Source organism: Geospiza fortis, unplaced genomic scaffold (genome assembly GCF_000277835.1).
Source record: "Geospiza fortis unplaced genomic scaffold, GeoFor_1.0 scaffold301, whole genome shotgun sequence".
In the NCBI taxonomy this organism is placed as follows: domain Eukaryota; kingdom Metazoa; phylum Chordata; class Aves; order Passeriformes; family Thraupidae; genus Geospiza; species Geospiza fortis.
Window position 1 is genome coordinate 997,736 of NW_005054490.1, and position 8,776 is coordinate 1,006,511.

The window sequence follows — 8,776 nt, forward strand, 5'->3', positions numbered from 1 at the left end:
GCCGCGCTCCCGCCCGGACCGGCCGGGCCCGAGCCCGAACCCGCCGCGCGTTCCTGGTACAACGACCCTGATTCGAACGGCCCAGCGCGGGAGCCAGGGAACAGAGGGAGGCGGGACGTGGCTCGTTACAAAACCGAGGCTAAAAAGTTGAAGCGACTGGTATTTATTATCTCTTTGGGGGGAAGTCCAAGCTCAAGATTCCCTACGGAGAAAATGTACTTGAAAGTCAGCTCTTTCGTGGTCGCTGGGTCAAGCTGCTGCTTGTAGATTAACTGATAATAGCCTTACATTTTGACAGAGAAAAAGGTTATTTCTGGCTTCCCCTGCAAAGGACACCCTTTGTTAGGTATTATTTTTAGACAGCCATTACAGCCGTATTCGAGAACTGGAGGATTGTACTGCAATACATTTCTGCAAGGCAGCTGCACCCATATACTTAGAAAACAATGTTTTAGCTGGCCCAGCCTAGCACAAACACTTGCCTGAACTGATCATCCAGAACAAGTCCTGCATATAGTAAAAAGCAAGTGATTCTTTTTATCCATCAGTATTTCACATCCACTCAGCTAAACTGCTGCAAAACAACTTACCAATTCATTGTTATGTTTTCTCTAGCAGTAAGAGGCTTCCTTGCATCAAAAACCAGTTGGTCCTACAATAAATATATGACTAGGGAATCAGAAATAGATACACTTCTTATTACTTGTAGAAAGTTGATTAAGGTCCAGAGAGTTTAAGCAACAAGGCTGTGGAAATCTTTTAGAATATGAAAAGTACTTTCCAAATTCTTTTTTCCTCATCAGGGACCATTTAGCACACTGATCTCTGAACAAAACACAAGCTATTAAAGCAGCTAACACTCGTGCAGTCCACACAGTATAGGAATAGATCCTTAGGCTTGGACACACAAAGTACCTTCAACTTCCAACACAAGAAAGTTTGTACAAACTATGGAGGCCATCTGGTCATTTGTGTACTTGCCTGTGAGGAACTACTCTCCAGTTAAATTGTTTTAGTGATCCTGCCACCAGCCTCAGAAGTCTTACAACATGCTGATATAAGTTAGTGTTTTTGCACTGGAATACAACCTGTGATAGAAACGTATTAAAGAGCAAGTATCATACCATACCATATCATGTACATTACTGTGCAGAGTATAAATATGAATAGAAATAATGTCAAAAATCTAATAAGACTATGATAAAGAAATATGTTGGTTAATCTTTTAAGGGATAATTCATGTATCTGCTGTGCAGCTGTACAAATACTTTTTAAGTGGAGACAAGTTTTACACAGAAACCTTGGTGGTGTCCACATTCTAATGTGTCTGACACACAGCAAGTCTGGCTTTTTTCACAGCAAGTTTCTTTTTTCTGCCAGGTGGGCTACAGTGTTCCATAGTCCCTGGACATCCCTTTGATAACATGGTATTCCTTATTGGTATTTTCACTATTTGACCAATTTGCTATAATTTAAACTCATGCTTCTATATTCTTCCAATTACTCTCAGTTAAGAAGGTGGTGTGTGCAGTTTTCGCTGTGGAGCATCCAGGCTAAGATACAGACCTCATGTCATTCCTTCATGTGGTATTTCATAGTAATAGCACAAAGATCAGGGCACACTCAACAAAAAGCTCTGTATTAGGAGTGTTAGACTCCTAAAATCATTTCTCATTGACCTTATGACAGGCTACCAGAGCAGGATGTTCAGTCTCTCCATCTTAAGTGTAAGTACATTAGTCCATGTAGAACAGTATGTAGTATTGTCTGGGGCATCTGACCAGTCCTCAGCACACATGTCTATAACCTCAAAGATCTGTTACCTTCCTCTTTTCCACCTCACAAGCGAGACATGGTTACTCAAAAGAATACAATTCTACTAGCATATGGTTCAATTTCAAGCCAAAAATAAGAAGCCCTCTGATCCCTAGTTTGATGGCAACAGACCCCTCAGCACCTTTTTTCACACCAGTTCAACATGTGCAAGGGGCTTCAGTCCCAGTCCTTCAGAAACCTCACACCCCTATCTGGCAGCATCAAACTGTTAAACAAATTGCCAGTGCTGACTCACTCTACATGGAAAACTTCACAGAAGGAGGATCTTCTGCCTACCAGCTTTCACCTCCACTAGTTGTCAAATTCTCAACTAGTTGTCGAAGTATCACCAGTAAAACTGCAAGAAAGATCACATAAAGAAACATAATCACTATTTATCTGCCTCGGCATCCCCCTCTATTTTTTCACAGAATCAAACTTCATGAGACACATTTCTATGTTTCTAAAGTGTATCAGCTTTGTTTCACAGATTAAAAAAAGTCAACTCAAGACTCACTGCAGCAGTAAATACCGGCAGAGGTACTGACCTACTTTGGATGCCACTTTGTATCCCTCTCAGGGCCTGGACAGCAGGCTGCTGAAGGGACAAGAAAGATTCGGAACTCACTCCTCACTCCTTAGAACCTATAACAATCTGCATTTCGAGAAAGGTTTTGGACTGCCATAACATACACGTGTGGGTCTTCTTCCTATCATGATGGCAAATCTGCCTAACCTTGCATGTGATACATTACCTTAAGGCATCAGAAGTATCACCAGTAAATTTTCAAGTTTGGCTTCTCCATCATACAATTTACACCTTCACACTCATCTATGAGATACAACATTATTACCATGGTCCTCCATCCTACATGGGAAGGCTTTTAGATCTCACTTACTTCATCAGCCACTGGTAGAACACTTGCAGGCATGACTTCTCAAGTTCACAAAATAAAGGTTGCTCCCAGACCTCACAGAAGCCAGAACAGCATTCACTGCGGAAAAGATTGTAACCTTATCAATAGACATATTACGGCAGTGTGCTCACATAATTTCAGCTGTTTATTTTCAGTCTGTGGGGTGGTGGTGCAGGATCACTCTGCATCTTCTGGGTGATCTTTGCAAATTTTTGTATTTACAGAAAAATACACATTATCACTGATCCATCTCCTAGTTATGATTGATATCTTCTAAGAAAGACTGGTGTATCATACTAGACAGAGTGGGATATATGGTTCAAAGTCCTGGATGACCATCCTGGAATGAAGATCAAATTTTTTGCTTCAAATATATAAAAGAAATGTTGGTCCATTTCACTCCTACTTGTTTACTGAATACATTCCTTGTTCTCTAGTTAGGAAGAACTATCTGGATTTTCCTTCTCGCTCCTCTGATCTGGAAGTTTTAGCTGTATTATGACAAAAGGGGGAATAAAATTAAATAATATTGGTGTATATAATGTTCACCAACTGCTATGGAATTGAGGACTTTTTGTTTCTTACAGCCTCAGTAACTTCCTGCACATACCACCTTTCTCATTCTCACAGCCAGAGTAGTTCTTTGTTTATGAATTGCTAAAACCCTTTAGTCTGACCCTTCAGAGCAGTTCATGTCGATCCAAACGAACAGTCTTCACCAAAGCACAAGTTTAAAAACACTGGGAGCTGTGTCAGTGCCTTTTATGGTATTGATGAAGGTCCAGAGACCTTTTATCCTCAGAGCTCCACCAGAAGTCACACTTGATCAGGGTGCTTGCTAAGAAATACCTCTGTAAGCTGCATCTGCAGTCCTATGAAATGTTATCTATAGATAAGCTTGAAGATCATTTGACAGCGTGGTCTTCACAGTAAAGCTGCTATGCAAAGGCCCTCGCCCCATTTCCATTTAAGCATTTGTTGGAACTACTACTTGGGATCACCTACTGCAAGAAGAGGTATGTATCCTGTCCCTCGCTGTTGGAGATACACCAAGCACTTTGCTGAGATATGCAATTGACAGGGAAACCTACTGCCTGCTTTACTTATCTGCTATCTTGAATCCTTTAACATCATGTACCTTCAGGATTTTGCAGTTTTAAGGTACTCTCTACAGGATGTGCTCCTAACTGTTGCATGGTAGAAGGTGAGGATTGAACTCACTCCTCTGGACACTGCAGAGATGCAAAACCAAACTTCATGATTAGGATATACATGAAAACATATGTAAGCTATGCTTCAATAATAGAAAACAAAAAACTGCACCCAAATCATAACATGCTGCAACACAAGCACAGAACTTGCCCCTGTACTGACCTGTAGGTCTGCCAAAGAGCAAAACTATCATCTACTATTTTTGAGACTATTTTATCAAGAACAAACCCTTGGAACAGAGTTACTGACACTCTTATGTATGATGGTATTGCTGTTTCCAAAAGAGTAGACAGAGCCATAATCAAGAGAATAATATTCCCCTTCTCTTCCGTCATTGTCTCTTCAGTATCAATTATTCAATTCCTAGCGTTTACAGTTTGGCACCTTTATTATGTTCTGCATAGTAACTCCCCCTGCAAAGGTTTTTGTGGGAAGCTATTCCTGACACAGGATAACTACCATCAGAACAACCCCTTCATAAACAAGTCACCAATCTTTTGTTTAGCACACAGGAGTGCCTCCCTGCATGATCAGATGAAAATGATTACGAGTACAAGAGAGCAGCAGTAAAGTAAATCCAGGATTTGGGAGTGCTTCTTTCCCCAGTTATTAGCCATCATTAGTTTAGCTTACAAAAGCAGCTGCATATTTAGAATTGGAGTGTCTGTCAATTCACACAGCATAACTAACTGTGTGAATTGAGGGGTAAAGTTAGGGGTAAAGACAATGTCAGTGGTAACGGGTAGGAATCAAAAAACAAAACAGTAATTGCTATGCAAAAAGTTCTAAAAATATCATACTTGCATAGCAAAGAAATCCAAAACAGCGTGGCTAATCTACATTGGATTTTGACCTCTTTTTTCACAAGACACACTGAGGAAACTGAGTAGCAGACATAACACAGAATTTATAGAAAGGTAATGCAAAAAAAAAGGACCTATTTGAATTGAAGAATTTTGTCAAATGCAGCCATAGCGAAGGGAAAACAAAGTGTGCTCCATACCTGTGTCATGCAATGATTTCTGAGAAATACAATTTCTTTTAGTTTCTGTGGTGGTTCTCCTGATCAGGTTTGGATTTCAGAAGATATCTGAGTTTGTGATAAACAAAGTAGCTTATTAAGATACAGTAACAATGTATTTGCATAATATTGTTTACATGGGTTATGCTATCTCTTTCCTACTTCCTTTCCTCTGCACTGGAAAGGATTCTCTACACAGCACTCATCCAAGCAAAAACAAGTTGCTCATTGCCTTCATAATTTTTAATTATACATAAAGTTTATTCTACTTGTTGAAACCCTTAGAGTGACTTCCCTATTCTCAATTCCTCTGGTGTCAGTTCAAAAACCTGCAAATGTAATATGAGATGAGGTATAAGCTCTGAGGGAAGTTCTTCTCCTAGTTAGCTCAAACATGTATCTAAGTTCACAAACACGTATCTAAGAAACAATCTCCAATGTTTACAATGAGTTAGTACTTCAGCCTTAGTATAATTAAGTTAAAATTCAATTAGTAATGACACCCAAATCCAGTCTTAATTACTTTACTATCTCTTCCTCATTCATTCTAAAGGACAAACCTGGTCTGCAGATGATTAAGATGGTTTGCAATGGAGGAAGTTTGACTGTTAGAATCCCTAGTAATACGTCACAGAAGAAATCCAAAAATAGATGGGCTAATTCAGAATTTAAAATTGCCTCCTTGTTTATATGGGGAAGGACTACAAGAAGGTGACATCAAAATCTGGGAAGGAAAAATAAGGTGAAAAATAAGTCAGAAGTAAGGACTCAACACACGACATCCACAAAAAAGCCTGAACCACCAAGAGTAACCAACGTGGCCTGTAGCTTCCTCTGTACAGAGAAACCCAACTCGTGTGTACCATTTAACAAGCACTAATGAGCCCTTCACAACTTTGTCCCAGACTTGCTACTGCCTCAGCAAAGGCCTGATGCTGCCTAATAAAGAGAACTTCCAAACTCATGTATAAGTAAATCAGTTCTGATACTGATGGCTTCATCAGGTAGACAAAATCTCTATAGGCTCAACAGAAATGCTAAAATAGGAACTTCAAACTGACCACTCCTAAAGACATACTCCAACACCATGATCACTCCACACAAAGGGCAAGCATGAGTAAATCCTGTCAACATGCTATTACATGCTCAACTCCAAGTCAAAAGTCAGTGACATACACCTCTGATGTGCTACATAGTGAGGATCATACAGATTAAACAGTTGTGTTTGTAACAAATTAGGTAATTAATACCAATGCATAAGGGCACCATGGTGTTGGCAGTGAATGCTTGCTCCTAACGACTGTGGGATCGCTTATTCCTTATTCTCTGAGCACTCACCTGGACACCTTGGATCTGATGAGTAGAGCCAAGTACCCACTAAAATAAATGGGAATGTATGCTAAATATAAGTACTTTCCTATGTTACAAGTTCTTAGAAATCATACCTCTGTGACAGATACTAAATTGGACATCCAAATTTAGTACTTCTGACCTCTATTTTAAGGCTTTGATCATTAAGCTGACATTGCCTGGATAGGTTCCTGGAAGAGGCTGGAGTCTACACAAGGAGGAAAGGAGATCATTTTATTAAATGTATTACTTCAGCGCATACGAAAATCTGGAATTCTTTATGCTTTATTTAACAATTGTTATCTCTTAATGTAGTTTTAGTCTTCACGACTTCATATGGAAAATGCATCACTGATGCAGAAGTTACTAGAGGTGAAACCAAAGGTCTGGGCAAAAATAAGCATACCAGAGTAGGTTTGGAGATAAATATTAAGTGCTCAATTTTGCTAAAACTAGGTAACAGCATCAACACTACTAACTACACTGTTATTATCAACATTTAGTGTTTCCAAATGAATACAAATGTAGAAAGACAGAACTACGTCAATTTATCACTGCAGTACCAACATGTTTACCACCAAGAAAGAAACTGAATGAAGGAAGCAATAAAATTAGATTAAGATGTACAGCCTGATGACTGGAGAGACCCTGGGACCACAACACACAAAACTCTGTCTGCAGCACTAAACATCTCCATTTGGCTAATAACATAGTATTGAAATAGGTGTATTGAAGATATACGTTAAGTTCTGTCACAGTAGGATAGAATACAAGAATTTAATTTAGTTTCCAACTAATCTTAGGCTCTTGCTATAGCCTCCCTGAGAGCCTTCCAAGTTCAAGGTATACCCCAGTACTGAGAATGACAGAGAGATGGTTACTTACAGCTACATAAGTGATGCTTCTTTCTTCTCTGAACCTGTAATAGCTTTTTTCCAGAGAACTCAAACAATTCCCTCGGAAGCATGGTCTCCTAGCTTTCTGCTATTTTACAAAACATAATAGAGAGCCAGATACTTGCAGTTTGCTCCAGGGACTCAAGTGAGAAATTACTTCTTTATATTCATTTAATATCATATCACTTTTAATTCATGCCAGGTTCAGTTAACCATGCAAATAAAGATGTTTATTCACAATATCTGAAACAGATAACAAGAGTGTAAATGCATAAATGGAGGAAAGATCAAAGAAAAAAAATTACTCTTCTGAAGGTGAATAATGGAAGTTTTGGGTTCTTCCTGTCAGGATGCCTTGCAGATTTTCCTAATTATCTGTCTTCCTAAATGACTGTGTTCTTTTACATACTTACACCTCAGACTGCAACCTTTATGGAAAATCTGTATCTTTAGATTATCACGACACCAGTGCTGCTACATTCACCACAAGCTGGCAGTCTGGAGCCTTCTCTAGGAATTGCAGTTACTTACTCTTTCTTTTGCCTGTCACCAGATCACCACCTCTGTTTTATTCATCACATTACTTAGTTGTTTATGAGAAGATGTTCTGGATCCAGCTTTGCTCAGATTTTTAAGACCCGATTTCTTGAGTTTCCGGTGTATTTTCGTAAAACAAGAACTGAAAAATTCCAGTTATTTCACTCAATCTGTGATATACACCTGTAGATGATATACAGAATCACTGATTAGTTCTCAAGCCACCTAAAAGATAATTTAAAGAAATAATTAACTTTCATTAATCTCAACTTCTCTAACCCTTAAGGAAATTTTCAGAATAGGATGTATAAAAAAATGAAGAGATACAGAGAGGTGATTACAGAAAGAGCAACATGCAGTGCAAAAATGCAAAATTAATTTCCAGTCTTTTTTAATTTACTGTAAAATTTTCAACTATGAATTGTGAAATTCTCCAAAATCACAGCTGTTAAAAAAGGCAGTTAACAAAGCCACATACTCTGATATTTAATCTTTTCATATTGTGATCAGCATAACTATGTCATTCCAACTGTTGCAGTTTTATAGTTCACTAAAAGATGCTTTATGAGGTGACGTGTTTCAATACTACTAATAACAGTTGTTGCTATCATCATTGCCATAATTTCCTGTCAACAGACTGGTGATAGAGACTTCTTAACTAAGCTCTCACACCTCTATTACTGTGTCTAGCTGGCAGATCTAACCAAGATCAAACTTCATATTTAAGCAGTTCTATTTACATAACTGCACTTTGGGGCAGTAGAAACTGAGCAAGTCCAAGAAACTTCACCTCAAATCAGTTTAGCCTCAGTCACCTATAGTAACTAATACATATACTATATATATAATATTGTCTGAATATACATATATACACACACTGATACAGTTGAACTCTACCAATAAAAAGAAAATGCAAATTAAAAAGTAATAAGGAACAAAGGACTGCCTGCACACAGCGTAACAACTATTTTGTTGGGAGTTTGAGTAGTGTATGAATTAAAAAAAAAAAAAAACCAACAACAAAAAAC